Source organism: Ostrea edulis, chromosome 8, assembly GCF_947568905.1.
Source record: "Ostrea edulis chromosome 8, xbOstEdul1.1, whole genome shotgun sequence".
Classification (NCBI taxonomy): domain Eukaryota; kingdom Metazoa; phylum Mollusca; class Bivalvia; order Ostreida; family Ostreidae; genus Ostrea; species Ostrea edulis.
In genome coordinates, this window is record NC_079171.1 from 16,408,053 (window position 1) to 16,428,718 (window position 20,666).

A 20,666-nucleotide genomic window follows, 5' to 3' on the forward strand; every position below is an offset into this window, starting at 1 on the left:
GGTCCAAGCCTTTTCCTCATTCTCGAAGAGATCACAATACACTTTTCAAACCTTATCTTTTCAGTGGTAGAATAAATTCATATATACGAACACAGGAGTGTATTTTTTTTTTTTTTTTTTTTTTTTTTTTTTGTACATTCATTCGATTGACCAAGGTTTAGATGTGGTTCTGCAGCTGGAACAAGATCTTCGGGTCGCTCCACAATGACATCTCTCGGTGGAAGATCAGTGTGGCAAGAACGTACACATACAAGTTACACTCACGATTTGGTTTCGTCACCAGTTGATCTAGGGACACCCCTTACCACATACGCGCAGGCACACTACACATATGGGGATGGGGGGGGGGTGCTCCAATGGCGGATCCAGGAAAAGGCGACATTAAACTTTTAATATGGTACCTCATGCTCAAGTTTCCGCACTTTTAACTTTAGTATCCTTTTAGATCTACATCTTTTGAGGCTCATGCACCTGCAACTTTTAAAACGATTTTTGAAGTTCCGTTGCATATAAACTTTAACCGTACGCCCGTATTCTGGTACAAAGCCATGATAGTGAAATCATAAATGAATAACATTAAATTAAGCAATACAAGCTGTAACTGACGGTATTTTTTAACTACCCAAGTATAACTAGTAATAATCCCCAAGATCTGATGAAAAATTCAGCAAAATAAACAAGGGCAGTGGCGGATCCGGGATTTCAGAAAAGGGAGGCGGCACATGTGAAACTCAAGTATTAGCCAAAATACTCATCCATTTTGGGTGCCACATCTGGAGTTTTACTATTATTATTTCTGATTTCAATCTAGTTAAAATTCGATCTTCATCTACATATGTGTATATGTACTGTGTATAGATACAGATCACATTTTAATCAGATAGTTCCGAGGTTTTCATAATTTTGCACCTAAAATGACAAATATGAAATGAATGACGTCTACATATTTATTGCAAATTTCGAAAAATTTATATCATTTTAAAGATACCACACCATCATGTTGATGAACCCATCACAGAAAATTATTAGGAAAATTCCAATAGCTTGCCAGCTTCTTTAACTGTGAGAACGAATGGTTCAGTTTTATTCGACGGGTGTTTATTCATGAGCGGCCGAAAACATATTAACACTTTTTTTTAAAATAATCAAAGGATGTGCCACGGTGGATATACGAGCATTGATTAATACATTCAGTCGGTTTTCGCACATTGTACTTCGATTTTTTCTGAGTTTTCCGACTGATGCGAATGATACGGACAGAATGAATTCTCTGGACTGATGCGAATGATACAGACAGAATGAATTCTCTGGACTGGTGCGGCTGACACAGACAGAATGAATTCTCTGGACTGTTGCGGCTGATACAGACAGAATGAATTCTCTGGACTGGTGCGGCTGATACAGACAGAATGAATTCTCTGGACTGGTGCGGCTGACACAGACAGAATGAATTCTCTGGACTGGTGCGGCTGATACGGAGAGAATGAATTCTCTGGACTGGTGCGGCTGACACAGTGCATGAGACGTTCAACCCCAGGAGCATTGATATGTTAGGATAAGAGGAAGAATCCATGCACATCAGGGTGGATTTGAAATCACTCGGCACTTTTCCCCCTCTGATATATCTGACCTTATTTCCATAACCTGGTCTCCTCTTTGAAGAGTCCCTACTTGTAAGATCAGTTCCAAAATATTCCTCCATTTCCAGGACTCGTGTCTCGTCCAGCTGTTCCAGACAAACTGGAATCAGGCCTGACGATTTCGACACCAATCTACTTGTAGTAGTAAATCGTGACTCCATTTAGAAGATAGAGTGATCCAGGTTAGGAATAGATACAGATCGTTTATAAAACTCTTCTGTTGATTCCGCATCCACATTACTCAAGTTGTTTGGCGGGGTATAGTTGTTTGGTGGGGAGCGTGACCTTGGCTTTTTGAGCTTCACTTCATACCTCAAAAATGTCTCGTCTGTTTCTTATACTTTTTAATTCATTGCTGACTACAGTTACCTTCTCATAAGCAGCCATGACATCTTTAGTAGGACCTTGTAGGAGTTGACTGAAAGATTTCAAATAACCCGAAAAGAAGGTGTTGCACGTCTCATTTTAATTTCCCTAAGGGTGTTGCATGAAAGATAGATAAAATCAATTAGTTATTCAAATAAAACCAATTGGAACGTATGTCTTGATTCAAACATTTTTGGAAATAAGTTTAAAAGACATGTATTGACAAAAATTAGACAAAATATTTCGAGTTTAAATCAAGAAATAGGCGATTTATATGATTTTTAGCTTTAAAATGGAGGGTATCCCCGAATTTCAGAAATACTGCCTCCGTGAAACAAAATAAATTTAGCATGAACATGTTCTTCAAGTTTTTCCTCTAAAAAAAAAAAAACTGTCGCTTTAAAATTTTGTTTCACGAGGGCATTTTTTGTTGGGTTTTTTGTTTTTGTTTTTTTGTTGTTGTAAATTTCAAAAAATTGATTATTATTTTCAACTTCATCTGTACGTTAATTTTCCTAATTAGTAATATATGGTCTATTGCGTTGTTTCGTGGGTAACGTCGTCGACTTTTAGTATGTAAAGATGTTTTCTTTTTTCAAAACGACCGGTTTCGAATCCCCCCCGAACACAATCCTTTTTTTCATATTACGTTTTCCATCTAGATTTTTTTTCTTAATTGAAACACGATTCTAGTTTTTATAAATGTTTCAGGCCAAATATCTGTTTATTACAATGTGCCGAGTTTGAAATAAGCTTCCAACATGGATATTGTTTAGTTTGTGAATATGACTCGCAACAAACACGCCGAATACAGCATGCAATACCTGTGTTTTAATAGTCAAGGTTGCTAACGAGAACTTGTATGTTTTTCTGAGTGAAAGTTGTTGACAAAGTCATGATGCCTTTCACAAAAAACTGTTGTGAACTTTGCAAAGCTTTGGAAGAAAAACTTTAAGGTCAAACAAGGTTATTAACCGTTAAACAGTTCGAGTGGAGAAGACGATATATATTCCATTAGCAAATTGCTATGGTGAATCAATTTTTACAGGTGCCTGTACTTCGAATTATGTTGAACTTTATTAATGCATATTAAACTTCCCGTATTTTGTTTTGTGGTCAGAGTCATGTACAATTGCCAACTGTAGGTTGTAGAAAATAATACATACGAGTATAGAATGTTAGATATTTGATACACTCGTAACTTGTAACCGTTTACATTGTATCTGATGCTCAGAAGAAAAAAAGACAATTTAATTTTCAAGATTTCAAAAATTATGTTTATACTACATGTATAATGTACTGACACATAAAATGTCCTTAGTACTGGGAAATCCTACAGGTATTTAAATGGCAAATACGCATTAAGTATAAATATGGATGAAGGTCAGTTCTATTTCATGAGTGCTGGCACGGAGCTTCGATTAGGGAAAATTCCCGCTTCAGTGCAACACCCTCTTTAAAATAAACTAGAACTCCCACGATCCATTTCGAGCAACATATGTTCGTTAAGAGGCCATTGGCCTACGAGACACTCTTGGCATCATATTGAGCTCTATTAGAAGAAATCTCCTCTATGCAGTGAGGTATTCCATTGTACATTTTAGAAATGTCCTGAGCCGCTGTGTGTCGTTCAACACACGGGTTTCACACATACGTTTCACCTTTCTTCTGTTTTCTTCTGGCTTTGTCTTCTTGCATTGTTTAACGTCGCTCTCGAGAATCTTTCACTCATATGGAGACGTCACCACTGCCGGTGAAGGACTGCAAAATTTAGGCCTATGCTCGGCGCTTGCAGCCTTTGAGAAGGGAGGGATCTTTATCGTGCCACACCTGCTGTGACACGGGGCATCGGTTTTTGCGGTCTCATCCGAAGGACCGCCCCATTTAGTTGCCTCTTACGAAAAGCAAGGGGTACTGAGGACCTATTCTAACCCGGACCCACACGGGATTGAAACTTGAAGAAAAGTCCAATTTGTTTGCAAGTGACTATTAAACATGACTTGTATTTCAGAAAGCTAACAAGACTTCGATGCTGCCAGATTTAGGTCGTGATGTCTTCGCAAAATACCAACCAACCGCGTCGGTCACTTCGTCTATCTGGATACCAAACACATGTATGTGTTCTTAATTCTTGTGACTATCTCTTGATGCAAAAACACCTATTTCAATCCAACAATTCTTAGAGGAGTACTTGGCGTTTTTAGTACAAGTTTGCAAATGATCATTTAGATTAGTAGCACCTAAGTCACAGATGTACAATACAAGTTCCCTAAGTTTTTTCTTTTACGTTTGTCATCATCTCTGTGTGAAGGCAATACCTTGGCGCTTACAGATTTCCATGCACTTATCCTATCCTTTGATACTTGTGTATTCTTATCAAAGATTTGGTCGATTCTCGATGATGAATCTCCTTGAGTTTGAAGAAAATGTTACACGACGGCTGCAGACTATGACACTCAGACGACGCAGTATTCTGGCGTCTTCTCAATTACGATAAGGTTCAGAAACAAGTTGCTTCGGGCGTAACCCACAAAAAAAGGACACGTCAAACAGTGAAGACCATCATCCTGAGTAGGAAATAAAGTCGAACTGTGGAACCATTGATGTTGGCACAATCTAAGTCTTATACCACTCTTCTTTTTCTTATGTGAATTAGCCTTGGGCGAAAACTTGAATGTCTGTGGTGGTATTCTGCTTTGAATGGTGTCATTTGAGTTTCCACTGAGGATGGCATAGTGTTACAAGCAGCCTCGCTATCAATTGTTGGAAAATCAGGCTGAAAGGATCTAGAATCACTTTTGTTATGCAGTCTTTTTACTTTGTTTGAAAAACATGTCACTTGTTTTGGATTGCTCACTGTGTACTAAGACTGCGTTTTCGCTTGGGTACATATGGTCAATCTGTATTCCTAACATGCTAGTATACATAGTGGTTTAGTTCAAAGGCAACATTTGGAATATTGTCCATATTCCCGTCCCTCGATCATAGAATGTCATCGCTGACCAGTCCGTGCACAAGAGGTCGAATTCCAAAATTACGCTCTAGATAAAGGACGTAGATACGACGATTACCTGCTGAGTATATGTACACGTACACCTGACCATCGACGCGGGGTGAGAGTACGTAAAGCCTCGTGTTTTATTGTTTCTTCCTTATTATGAGTTTTACTGAACTCTTTGTCCGCCTCGTCACGCAGTATTTAAGTGAAAACATATTGTTCATGTCATGTGTCATCATTTCCGGATTTTCAGAGCATTCTAGAAGCTCTGCGTGGTTAGCATAGAATTCAGGGTGTAGAAATAATTCACATACTGTTGCTGACGTAGTTTTCACGGAATTCTTTAGGAGAAAGCGTAAGCTTGAATCAGTCAGAATTATATACCGCAAGTGTATACAATTATTGGCGTTCGATGAGGTCTACATGTGACTATACAGTCCTGGTTAGATATTGGTTGACCGAGGCCAAAAACCGATGTCAATCAATACCTGGCCAGGTTTGTATGCTGTAAACCGTCTTTTATCAGAAGCGTTTAAATTTCGCGATTACACACCCAGTACCGTTTCGAAGCGTTTTATTTCATTCGTGAAAACGTGTTTCTTTACTGGGCGGCAAGGTAAATTCGGACGCGCGGATTGTTAAAATCATATTACTTTATTTTATTTAATGATTTCATTTGGCATACAGGTTTGTTTTTTTTTAAAATGTTGTTTGGAGTTGGGCAGTTAAAATTACTTGAAATGGCCAATAACTAACAAAAATAACGATCATCCGGATATACCGCGCGTCCAGATTTACCTTCCCGACCAGTAGAAATGTATAAGCCTGTGTGAATAAATATGTAGGTTTGGATTTGAATTTCTTTATTACTATTAGCAATATGTCCATCAGTAACATAACATACATACAAAATTCAAAGCACAATATCTAGCGCACACAATATACGAGTGGAATAACTTAAACATTTCTCATTCAATGACATCTATATAAGTTATATCCACATATATAGTCAAAAGTAGTCACGTTTACTGAACAGTGTTGACAATTGTACATTAATAGGACTGTATAGTAATACATGGACACAATTCCGCATCCCTTTGTTAGTTCATAGCATATAATGACAAGAATGAATTACATATATACTAAAAACAATATTCACCGATACAATTAATAAAGATCTTATAGTTAACATTTACTGAGTCTTTACGTATTTCTGCTTTCTGTAGGAATTTCCCCAAATTATGTAATTAATTTTCTGTAATGATTGTAGAGTAATACTTGGAGTAATACTTTTTGATATGTAATTTCCTATACACATCATAAAGTGAACATTTCTAAATAAAGTGGTACTTATCTTCAATCTCCAAATGACAAAAATTACATAATCTATGCTCTAGGAGTATGAGTGAATCTCCCCTTCCCAATCATTAATAGATGTGCATCAAGTCTATATTTTGTAATTAACTGAATATAATTCACTGGGATTGGTTTTATTACGTAAGATTGTAAGCAAACCGTATTTGTAGATATCTATATATAGAAAACACTTTGGAGATGATGATAAAAAGGCATCGCACTCTAGATTGTTAAAAACAATCAGTTATTCTTTGTTTGCAAATTTTTATTTGTAATATTTTGACAGTACCACGCTTCTTCAAACCCTAAAAAGTAGTAAATCTATAACAAGTAACCAATTATATATTATATTATATTAATGAGAGTAGTAAATCTTCAACCCTAAGTAACCAATTATATATTATATTATATTAATGAGAGTAGTAAATCTATAACAAGTAACCAATTATATATTATATTATATTAATGAGAGTAGTAAATCTATAACAAGTAACCAATTATATATTATATTATACTAATGAGAGTAGTAAATCTTCAACCCTAAGTAACCCATTATATATTATATTATATTAATGAGAGTAGTAAATCTTTAACCCTAAGTAACCAATTATATATTATATTATATTTTGCACAATAACATGTTTCAATTCTTTCAAACATATCTTGGTAAATACTATTCATTATATACAGTTCTCTGAATTCAGCAATTTTAACCAAAATTTTATAATGCACACTTTCCTTCGAATGGAAAGTGACAAATGATCAAGTTCATTATAGACCATCAATGTCGAGCTATTTTTTCTAACTTTCAACATACTTTAAAGATATTCTAAAATAAAATGTATTTTATCTACAGCATCACCTTTATGAAATCCTCATATTTCGCTAGCATAATTCAGTGCACTTCCTACATAAGTATCAAATAAAGATAAACGGGTAACGCAATTAAAATACACATCTTTCATCGATTTCAAAAGTTTAAACATACATTTTTTCCATTGGGAAGCGAGTCTGATTACAACCAGACCTCCAATCTCGCTTCCCACCTTTCCTATGTCCGCTTGTTGAACGAACAAATTTTAAAATTTGTTAAGGTTCGCAATGTCTGAGCTATATTTGTATTATTGACACTTGACGTCTGAGTATGTTTTAACTCTCCACTGAGTAAAGGGTTATCCATTCTGGGGCGTCTGAAGGATGCTATAGGGTTCTTTGAAAACTTCACCCATTCGTTTGTTGGCAGAATACTGTTGAGGTTCTTGAGGGCGGGATGGTAAGTATTGAGGTTCTTGAGGGGCGGGATGGTAAGTATTGAGGTTCTTGAGGGCGGGATGGTAAGTATTGACTAGTGGAAACCTGTCATTTTGAGGTTTTTCTTTGAAACGAAGGAGGGACTGTTGGTCTTGCCATGACATCTCATTTATTGCGGACTGTACCTTGCAAGCATCATATCCTCTCTTTTTCAGATGAGTTTTGAGGATTTGTTCTTGCTAATGGAAAGGAGTAGGACTATCGCAGAAGCGGTGGATTCGGGTGGCTAAACCCTTTGACACACTCTTTAAAGTATGGGGTGGTTGACAGCTGGTTGGGAAAGGGTACAAATGGGAAGTGTGGAGAATGTTCAATCCAATTTCCCCGTTTGAAACCGTGGCTATAGTATCCAAGAAAATATTCCTGGAGGTGGAAATATCCAAAGAACTTAATGGAATAGTGGAAAGAGTTCGCAATCATAATAAAGTCGTTGAGGCTTTCATGAATGTCAACCCACTTCATTTCAAAGTCATCTACTAAACATATCCAACTAAGGCTTTTAACTGGTGAATGATATAGGGGGCTATGTTCCAGTGTACCCGAGATGTTGGCATAAGGTGGTACCGTTGTTGTGGCCCTAGCCGTGTCACTGATTTGCAGGTGGAGCTCATGGTTGAACATGAAGTTATCAACCTTGAGGACATACCTCTGTTATGAATTCTGTGGAGCATTATTTCAGATGATGGACTAAGTATGAAAAAGAACTTGATACCTTGTCGGAATAGATTAAAAGTATAAAGGGAATATTAAAATCCCGTATTAAACACATCAAAACTACGTACCACCTATCCTTCTGTGTTAAGTGATCAAAGAATTAGATAGGTTACATGAGGGATATGTTTTGGTTTCAGCTGACAAAGCTTGTAACAACATTGTCTTAGTTTTAAAGGCTAATTATTACAAATGTATTTTAAACGAACTTGGCATTAATTCCACAATTGGTAATCGTACTTATACTGCGACTGCCTTTTCAAAAGATGAAATTCATCAAAATCATGCTTCAGTTTTATACGTATTCAATGTCCCAGTCAATGGAATGAATGAATATGAGTTACCGTACCTAAATTGGATTCCTAACTTTTAAAATAAAACTTTACAAAGAAAGATACATTGCTGGAATTTGTGAGATTGGTCACTGTTCGTTATCTTCACCTTTCATTGCTGGATTGAGTAAATATTCTACCAAGCCCGTACCTTTGCTCCTCACGAAAATATTAACAGCTATGAAGGAGAAACTTCAAATGTACTGTGCCACACCATACGAGGGCTGTTCGATATGTAATGTGTATTGTACGATATCTCAAAAGCATTGGACTCAAATAGTGAAATGAACATTACATCCCTTCAAAGTATACGCCGCGGTTTGAAATACATAATTTCAATCCTGAAATGCGTCACGGTACGCTGATTTAGGTAAACCTCTGAGGCACTGACTGATAGCTTAGCCAAGGGCTTGTCGGGACTTGTAACAACGACCAGATAAAAAAAAAATTCAAGTTTTGAAAAAAGGAAAAAGTCGCATGGGGCTAGATTTGGAGAGTATGGTAGGTGTGGCAAGACGGTAACCTTGTCCGACTTCAAAAATTGCTTCACAAGCTCAGATATATGTGATGGAACATTATCTTGAAGTAGATGAACATGCCTAAATCCTAACACAGGGCGCCGTTTATGATAATATTTCTTGAGCTTTTTTTAGTATAACATTTCGGTAACATCGACCTATAACACTTTTACCCTTCGGCACCGGAATTTGTACGGCTATACCATCACATGAGAAGAATAAGCAATAAAGAACCTTCTTTGTGCTTATGGTTCTTTTGGCAACTACAGGCCTTCTACTGTGTTTAGTTGGCCATATTTTGTTTCCAATTTTTCTTACTGGTTCGAAATAGTGAACCCTTGTTTCGTCACCACTAACCATGTTTGCAAATTGTCTTAGATTGAATTTGAGAAACATTTTGAGCAATTGCTTAGTTTTGTGCGAACTTTTATGCAAGCTCTAATTTCTTCAATATTCTCAACCCGTTTCACAACCATTTTTACAACAGTGGTAAACGACTGGCTCTATTAAAATGACTATAAGTTTAAAACGATGTGGAGCTGAATGCTCGTGTTTATACCGTTGGAAAGGTATTTAAAGCTGACATGAATTAATAAATACGTACACCTTTTTCATCTTATCCGCCATATTTCTCTCAGGTAGCCTAATTTACTCTACCCGTATATACCGCAAATGTGATTGTCACACCTGAGTGATTTTTCTAGGTGGACTCGACCAGTGCACATCTCCGATAGTAATATATAGGGAAATGCGAAACAAATAAAATCACATTTTAAAACATTATGCTTTGCTCAAAATTACAAAATATTTATTGTATACCAATGCAACATTCCGAAAGATTAGATAATTTAGAAAAAAAATGCAAAAAAAAAGTTTTTCTTGCATACTTGCAAGTGCAAGCAAGTATTTGCAGTTTCTTATGAAATAAATGCGAAGAAATCATTTGCCAATTACATACTGATAGAATGGAATAAGCAAAGAGCATAAAATATATTATTTATATCAATTCTTGCAAAATACAGGTCCATGCCATATGCATAATATGTAATGCACATGGCATATTCGCCACAAAAAACACCGTATCAAATACGGACGTCTATTCAACAGGTATCGGAGATGTGCACTTACCGAAAATATTAGATTCTCTTTATTCTGATAAATCCACGAAACAAAATGATAAACTCCATTTGTAACTCGTTAGAACTTTACAACACGTTGTCATTCCATTATACAGACTGCGACACACTTCTTCCGTGCCAAATAGGGTGTCTTCAATCAGGGGAGATGTCAGAGTCGAAATTTTTTCCTGCATTGAATGCTTGTCTGGTCGAGGTTTTGCAGTTGATAGAAATCGGGAATCTAATCATATACACTGAGCATCTGGTTGGATATATTGCGTGCTCAATTCAAAATTTATCGATGATCATATACAAATTTGGATATACAAATAAGGGAATAATGATCGAAAATATACATCTGTTTAAAAATGCGGGTATTACATTTGCAATCCATAATAAACAGTTGATTACACAAAGACACATATAAAAGGAAATGTATAATTGAACAGGAGAGAGAGAGAGAGAGAGAGAGAGAGAGAGAGAGAGAGAGAGACTGTCCTACATCGATGTACAATATCATTTCACAGAAGGAAAGAAAATTGATCACTGATATAATGGTAAGCTTACAAGCATTAAAAAAATTCCAGCTATTTAAAAATTTGTTATTGACAATATATTAAAAACTTACAGGAGTTGATGCTTATAATTGAATTCATTACAAATTTAAAAAAAATATATATACCAGTTTAAACTGCATGTAGAAAATACTGACTTTGTATGTTAGAATAACGGGGAAAAGTAAATTGTCAAAAAAGTGGGGAGAGCAGACCAGCCCAGCCTCCCTGCCCACCCCAACCCCCTGTATACGTGCCTGAAACAACATATCAATTCGTGTTGAAAGAAAGGAGCATATCTGCATTTCATTAAATTCCAAAGGAGCTCGAATTTATGTGTTCCCCTATTAATTATTTTGTATGCAAGATTCGTTCCCGATTTTAGAATCATGCCTTCAGTCAGAGCAGAAATGAATTAATTTTGAAGTACATCTAGTTTGAATGCAAATGTGGGGTTCCTTCTTTTAATTTCATCAGACTCATTAGAACCCCCTCCCCCAAACTATGCAGCTTTGTTTTTATTGATATCTAAACGGCATATGAATCCGGATACAAATTATATAATGTTTTTTCGTGATCATATAGATATCGATACTAGAAAATGTTTATACTCTGACTTTTGCATATCCTACTAATGCATTACAGTAGATTGACACTGTATCATATCAAATAAAACCTCAACGCGAATTTTACTGATTTATGAATACTAACATCTTATCGAATACATTTGGATATGAAATTTCGACGTACAGCGGTATGTCTATTTTCAGAATATATCCATTGCGCCAGATCTACGAAATGAAAATAATCATTATGGCATGTTACAGAAACGTTAAAACACACATGCTATAGTCCTGCAATCCATGCATGCGATTTTTCTGAATACATGTATTTATGTATTCTTGAATGAAGTTCCTACGCTTAAAACTATCTTGGCCTTTATGCATTTTGTTTTGTGATTTTGGTTTACCATTCCTTACACTGTGTAAATGAAGGAGAACTTGGTAAAGGGTGCAATTCTACACCATACAATTAGTATGCATGCATGTGTTGAAAAGTAAAATGTACATGTAATAACCAGACATGTATCGTCATTTTTCATGGGGGGGGGGGGTACAACAGGATGAAAAAAAATGGAAAATTGGATTCTTCAAAACTTCTTGCCATTCAAAATAATAATTAAAAAAGATGAACGAAAACAGCAATAAAATAAAACAAAAAACCCAAACAAACCAAGACGTTTTATCCAATGTTCAAAGTCCTAAAGTGGGGGTGAAGGGTTAAAAGAGTCTTTTACTTTGACTGCCTCAATAATTTCCCCCTACACTTCATTTTCTTCCATCGTTGGGGGTGGGATGGGGTGGTTAGAGTCCTCTACTATGAGTGCCTCATAATATCTTCATTTTCTTAATTGGTGGTGGTGTGTGTCTTCTACTATTATATCAGAACTTTCAAGCTGGGGTCAAGTTTGGGAGGGGGGGGGGGTTGTCACCCAATATATTTTTTACTTGCATTACAAAATAACGGCCTCTCACTTCTGTCGGCGCGGGTTCGAAACCCGCTCGCGCCGGTTAGTGAGAAAGTTTCCCAGTTTACTTTCGGAAGGTCGGTGGTCTCTTCCCAGGTACATTGCATCTGGTTTCTCTCTTCCACCAACAAAAACTGGGTGCCACCAGATAACTGAAAAATTGTTGAGTGTGGCGGAAAACATTAGAAAAAAATGGATATTGTTATCAAAAGTGGGGGACAGACACTCTTGTCCCCTCCCCTTGATTCTAAGTACTTTGTACTTGACCTTTGTATTTGGGAGAGGGCCTACATAGGCTATGCCTGTTGCCCAATCCTGTTGAGCTTCTCAATAAAATATGTTTAAATAAAAAAACAATTCTATGTGCTTGATAACTACGCATATGATAAACTCTCAATTATTACATTTTGCATTACTACAATTTGCGTCGAGTTCAACGCAGAATGTAATAAAGCAAAATGGCATAGATATATAAGATCTATTGAGCGCCGAATTAGCATAAAATGAAGTAATTGAAAATAACATTATTTAAAGATATGTTTAATTTTTAATTATTGCGTGCTTTAAATGAATCAAATAAATCTGTATTATCAATTAATGAGAGCAATATTGAGTTACTGTTCTCTTATATTGAATTAACGATATCATTTGTCTTAATAAGAGCGTGATTATTACAAGATCATCGTTTGAATCTCTCTCTCTCTCTCTCTCTCCATACACTCATGCAGTGTTGTATATGCAAATTATCTATGCACAAAGGATTTATGTACCTAAATGATATCCTGATTTATAAATCTGCAATACTCTGACAAGTAAATCATACAGTATAAGGATTCATGCACAATACAGGGTAACTATTCTACTCTGATACTTCCCCTGATTGAAGATAGCTGATCGGCACGGGCTAAGTGTGTCGCAGTCTGTACAATGGACAATGTTGTTTACTGTTGGAATACAAATGGAGTGTATCGTTTTGTTTCATGGATTATGCTAATAAAGGGAGTTTTACTACTACTTTGAGTATTTTCGACAAGTGTACACGTACATCCTCGGTCCTTTACAGATACTACGAGTAGACCCAGGTAAATAGTCATCCGCATTCGATGCTTTTTCATGACGATCGTACATGACCATGTCTTCTTTATACGTACAGTAGCATCTATGTATTTGCATTTTGCTTGAAGTAAGTGTGAATGGTATAGATTTTATACCCTTTGCTTATTCCGTTTCATCAATAGATCTAGATAATAGATGAAATATTTCTCCGCGTTTTTGTATAGTTTTGACATATTTATTGCAAATGCACGCACATTCACGTAAAGAAAAGGCATTCTATATCTATTTATCCAAAGCTTTTAGAATGATTTACTACTGTACGATATGTTTATTGTAATTTTGAGCACTGCATGGTGTTTCAAAACGTGATTTCATTTCTTCTTGATGTCCTATAAATTAGTATCGGAGATGTACGTGTTACCTGTCGAAGCTACATGCACAGGTAAATCGAAGACACTGATGTGAAATGAAGCGTAGCAAAACTCGTCCCCTTATATACCATGCGAACCCTGATACATATAACAATAGAATATCCAACTAATATGGCGGATTAGCAAAGAAATATGGCGGACATATAGAATTATACTATATTTATTAATTCATGTCAGCTTTAATAGAGCTATGCAGTAGTATCATCATCCACGAAATTGTGCAAAGTGTTATCGCGCTGTGGTACAATACACATTACATATCGAACAGCCCTCGTATACGTATATACCAGAAGTGGTATAAATCAAATGTAGATTCCAAAAACTTTTAAAGAACTTATAATAAATTTGAAATCACAAAACTTTTCTCAAATCAACAGCATGTGACTTTACACGACCATTCCTCACGATAAATTAAAGACTAGACTTTTTATCATCATAGACAGTTGCTTCTTAAACAAAAATGGAAAAAGGAAATATTCCTATCTAGTGATCAGTCACCCAAAAAAATTACTTTGTTAAACACCACTCGATTTATCCCTATGAACTCGAAATAAAAGACAACACTGAGTCCTCCACATCTGCTTCATACTTAAGATATTTTATTGAAAATCGATATTAATGGCAAACAACAACTCAACTTAATGACAAACGGGATGATTTCAGCTTCTCCATCGTAAACTTTCCACATTAATATAGCAATATTCCATTATCACCTGCATATGGCGATTATATCTCTCAGTTGATTTGATATGCAAGAGCTTGTTATGCATATGATCAGTTTTTAAATCGAGGCAACTACATGTATTGACAACAAGTTAATGTTACATGGGTTTTAAGAGTCTCGTTTAAAATCAACATTTGGCAAATTTTATGGTCATTATATTGATCTAGTTTGTCAATACAACCTATCATTGGGTCAAATGCTGTCTGACATGGTTAATACCTATTGCTAGGCCGTTCTTGGCACACTGATTTTGACTACGGATTACCCCGTTTACCTGATCAAGAGACATCACTCTATCACTTGGTTAAATGTCAGTTAAACTTTAACTTTTGTGCAACTGGACACTTTATATTTGGTAAATCATGTAAAGTGTTTAAAATTCTTACGTTTTGATGCTGTTGATTTGGGAAAAGTTTTGCGACAAAAGTTCTTTAGAAATTTTGAGAATCTACAATTGATCACAACACTTCCTGTACTTGGGGCACAATACTTCTGAAGTTTCTCCTTCACAGTAGGCCTAATTAATATTATCGTGAGGTGTAAAGATAGGGGTTGGTAGAAAATTAAAGAGATCCTGGTTATAAATGCATTTGTAATGGTTTTTGTGATGTTTGGGAACCCAATGTAGGTACAGTAAATCATATTCATTTGTTCCATTGACTGGAATATCAAATGTGTTTAAAACTGAAATACGATTTTTGAAGAAACTCGTCTTTGGCACAGGCAATTGTATCACTTGGATTCGAATTGTTAAAGAGTAGTAAATTCGAACCCAAGCGATGTAATTGCTTGTGGTCTTTAAAAAGGGAACTTGAATGACCAAATGTGGAATTAAAGCCAAATTCGATTAAGTTGTAGAACAAAGACAACTTGTTATTACAAGCTTTGTCAACTGGGACCAATAAATACAGATTTCACATATAACCTATCTATTTCATTACCTCTGAATTAACTAAACACAGAAGGATAAGTGGTACACATTTTTGTTTTCATGTGTACAATATGTGACAAGTTCCTCTTCTTCATATTTAGCTCATCGTCTGGCATAATCTTTTACAGAATTCATAATAGAGATGAAATTCTGTCACTAATGGAAAGATCGAGCTCTCGGAATTTTGAACCTGTTAAAAGAAGTTATTTCTAGTCGTCATTCTCAGCTAACGGGTATATCAAAAGACATCACCAGTAATGACATCTCCACAACTACCGGGTATATCAAAAGTCATCACCAGCAATGACATATCTACAACTACCGGGTATATCAAAAGTCATCACCAGTAATGACATCTCTACAACTACCGGGTATATCAAAAGTCATCACCAGCAATGACATGTCTACAACTACCGGGTATATCAAAAGACATCACCAGTAATGACATCTCTACAACTACCGGGTATATCGAAAGTCATCACCAGTAATGACATCTCTACAACTACCGGGTATATCGAAAGTCATCACCAGTAATGACATCTCTACAACTACCGGGTATATCAAAAGTCATCACCAGTAATGACATCTCTACAACTACCGGGTATATCAAAAGACATCACCAGTAATGACATCTCTACAACTACCGGGTATATCAAAAGACATCACCAGTAATAACATCTCTACAACTACCGGGTATATCAAAAGTCATCACCAGCAATGACATGTCTACAACTACCGGGTATATCAAAAGACATCACCAGTAATGATTTGTCCACAACTACCGGGTATAGCAAAAATCATCAATAGTAATGACATCTCTACAACTACCGGGTATATCAAAATTCATCAATAGTAATGACATCTCTACAACTACCGGGTATACCAAAATTCATCAATAGTAATGACATCTCTACAACTACCGGGTATACCAAAAGACATCACCAGTAATAACATCTCTACAACTACCGGGTATATCAAAAGTCATCACCAGCAATGACATGTCTACAACTACCGGGTATATCAAAAGACATCACCAGTAATGATTTGTCCACAACTACCGGGTATATCAAAAGTCATCACCAGTAATGCCATCTCTACAACTACCGGGTATATCAAAAGTCATCACCAATTATGACATGTCCACAACTACCGGGTATATCAAAAGTCATCAACAGTAATGACATCTCTACAACTACCGGGTGTATCAAAAGTCATCACCAATTATGACATGTCCACAACTACCGGGTATATCAAAAGACATCACCAGTTATGACTTTTCCACAACTACCGGGTATATCAAAAGACATCACCAGTAATGATATGTCCACAACTACCGGGTATATCAAAAGTCATCACCAGTTATGACATCTCCACAACTACCGGGTATAACTTCCCTTTCAAAAGATGAAATTCTTCAAAATCACGCTTCAGTTTAAAACACATTTAATATACCAGTTAATGGGTCGGGTGAATATAAGTTACCGTACCTATAATTGGATTACTAAACTTCATAAAAACCCTTACAAACAAAGATACATTGCTGGATCCAGTATATGTATTTTATTAAGTGTTCTACCAAGCCCCTATCTTTGCTCCCCACGAAAAATTAACAGTTGTGGAGGAGAAACTTCAAACGTACTGTGCCACTACATATGCCAAAAGTGGTATAAATCATATGTGGATTCTAAAAAATTCTAAAGTACTTTTAGTAAACTTGAAATTTCAAAGCTAATCTCAAATCAACATTCAAAACGTATGACTTTTCCAACACTTTGCACGACCATTCCTCAAGATAATTTAAACACTAGACTGTTTGACGTTATAGAGAGTTGCTTCTTCAACAAAAATGGAAAACGGAAATATTCTTATCTAGTGATTAGTCATCCAAAGAATTGCTTTGTTAAACACCACTCTGATTCCATGCAGAAGTACTCTGAAGTTGAAATAAAAAAATATGCTGGAGTTCTTCATTCACAATATCTTCGTAATCTTTGGTGATCAATATGTCTCAATGATCAACAGTCTGTTGGAATTCCCATGGGCACGATTTGTGCTCCTTTGTTAGCTGACCTGTGTTTATATTCATATGAAGTAGAATTTATTCAAAAACTTCTACGTGAAAAGAAAAAACTTCTTGCTGTGGCCTTCAATGCGACATTTAGATATATCAATAACGTTTTATCTATTAAAGTAGACCTATACTCGGCCTACGTCACGATCAAATGTAAATGCGAAACCACGCGTCCGTTTTCCGAAATGTGATATTTTAAAGATATTGGTTTGATTTTTACATGGCGATATGAATCTTATCAGCTGCGGTCAAAGTTTGTATTACTAAAAAAAAAAGGGGGGGGGGGCTAAAGATGATTTAAACTTAGAAAAAAAATCGGTTGGAGAACAGACATTTTAGCGGATGAGGGCGTCCGTGAGGTACTTTGACTACTCATGTATGTAAAAGTTTTTACAATGATCCATGTTCAACATATGGAATTACGCAGGCATCAGAAAGTTGGAGAGACGGATGGGAAAGGGGGACCAATTCATATTTCCACCAGTACCATGATAATATTATTTCTTTTGTGAGGATCCGGGTTAAAATAGGTCCTCAGTACCCCATGTTTGTCGCAAGAGGCGACTAAATGGGACGGTCCTTCGGATATGAGACCGCAAAAACCGAAACCCCGTGTCACAGCAGGTGTGACACGCTAAAAAGCCCTACTCAAAGGCCGTCGGCGTCGAGCATAGGTCTAAGTTTTGCAGTCCTTCACCGGCAATGGTGACGTCTCCATATGAGTAAAAAATTCTCGAGCGTAATAATCGCTAATTCAAAACTACGCAGCTGTTGAATCCAAATTATATCATGAACAAATACATGGTAAGCTTGTGTAAAAATAAAAGTTCACACTCCGCTGCTCCAATAACCACAGATACCGTAGTTGTGTTCGCTGCTCCAATGTTGCAGATATTGACGCAAGCTTCAAAGAACGGCTGCAAATAATTTGTTTTATTTCACCGACCGTCATAAATTTGTCATTTTTTCCTCATCCCCTCTCCTTTTGTTCAAAATTATTTGGGGTGGCATCTGTATAACGCGATCGCGCGATTATTTCCTTATTGAGATTGCATCTACATAGATCGGCGTAAGTGGTGTACATGTACGTATATCCAATTTATGTACATGCAAATGATTTCATGATAAAAGATATAACACACATGCATTAATCATAATAAGCAAAACTATTAAAATTCAGTTTGTTACTTTTTACTTTCACATTGTGAATACACTCTTCTAGAATTTATTTTCTGATAAAATGTAAAATCTAATTGCAAACCACATGTATCTTATAATATTTTAGTTTAACATAGTTCAAATTATTATCCAAGGTTGTAAATATACCCAAATTTCACATGTCGTATGAATATATCATAATGTATAATTCAAGATTTTTTTTGGGGGGAGGGTGTACTTGTTGTAGAGCTTATAGCTTTTAAAATGATATGTCAACATATAATTTTCTTACGCAAATCCTTTTTCTGAGATAATAATCTGTAAATTGGAAACAATTTATTCAAAGTTTAGTCCATAAAAATTCGGGGAAAAGACCAATATTGACATCAAATGGCATTTTCAACAGTATTTGTTTTAACATGTTTGGGCTCACAAAGTGTACATTATGAAAATAGCTATTCAAATTTTTTAAAATAAATGATTACATATCATTAAATAATGGGTATATAGTCTATGTTGCTTATTACAGCCCATTTGTGTGGGAAAATAATAATTATTAAGAAAAATAAGATGGAGGAATACATTTTCATTAATGCTGATTATATGTGGATGGGGTACTTACTTTTGAGAAGCAATAACAATGAAAATAGCATGTTAACATATATATTTTTCAATGTTTATCTATTTCTGGAATATATATCTATCTTATAAAGGCTATTTTTTCATGATTGAGTCCATTTAAGGCCGAGTATAGGTCAACCTTAACAATGCTAATTTTCATTCATATGTTGATTCAATATACATTGTGTATCATCAACTTCCCATATTTATGTAGTAATATTCCATTATCACCTGCATATGGTGTTTATATCTCTCAACTGATTCGATATGCAAGAGCTTGTTCTGCGCATGATCAGTTTTTAAATCGAGACAGGCCACTGACAAACAAGATGATGGTTCAGAGGTTTCAACAGTCTCGTTTAAAGTCAGCATTTTGCAAATTCTAAGGTTGTTATAACAATCTATATGTAGTTTGCCAATATAACCTATCATTTGGTCAAATGCTGTCTGACTTGTTTCATACCGATTGTTGGGCCGTTCTTGGCACACTGATTTTGTCTGTGTCAGTCCAACTCCTCTTTTTCGTATTGCTTATAGGAGATTGATCACTGTTCATTATCTTCACCTTTCATACAGTTGTTGTGTATAATTGCATGTCAATACATGCATGCCATAAGACATGTGACCGCCACGGTGGTCTAGAGGTAGAGCGTTTGCCCTGCATGTGGAAGGTCGGGGTTCGAATCCCAGCTGTGACAGACCTAAGTCGTTAATACAGGTAGTGACAGTTCCATCGCCAAACGCTCGGCACCAGGTGTGAATGTCACGGGTCCTCGGAGATGACCTTAAAAACAGATGTCCTGTGTCACAGTAGGTGTGGCATGTTGAAGAACCCTCACTGCTCAATGGCCGTAAGTGCCAAGCATAGGCCTAAATTTGAAGCCCTTCACAGGTATTAGTGACGTCTCCAAATGAGTGAAAAATTATCGAGAGGGACGTTAAATAAGATACAATCAATCAATCAATAAGACATATTCTTCAGCATTAAAGAATATACATAGTATTACATGTGTTATGACAATTGCTGGCTAATGATATGATCATTTAATGCTTTACTCTTCCACGGCAACACAAAGATGGATTAAAGAAATGCTACATGTGTAGGACAACTAATACATGTATATCTATCAATTACAAATCTTCAGTATACATGACAGAGAGAGAGAAGAGAAAGAGAGGAATGAGAGAATGTGTTCCAGAGTAACAGTCTGACAGATGTATATTACAACCAACGCAAACAGG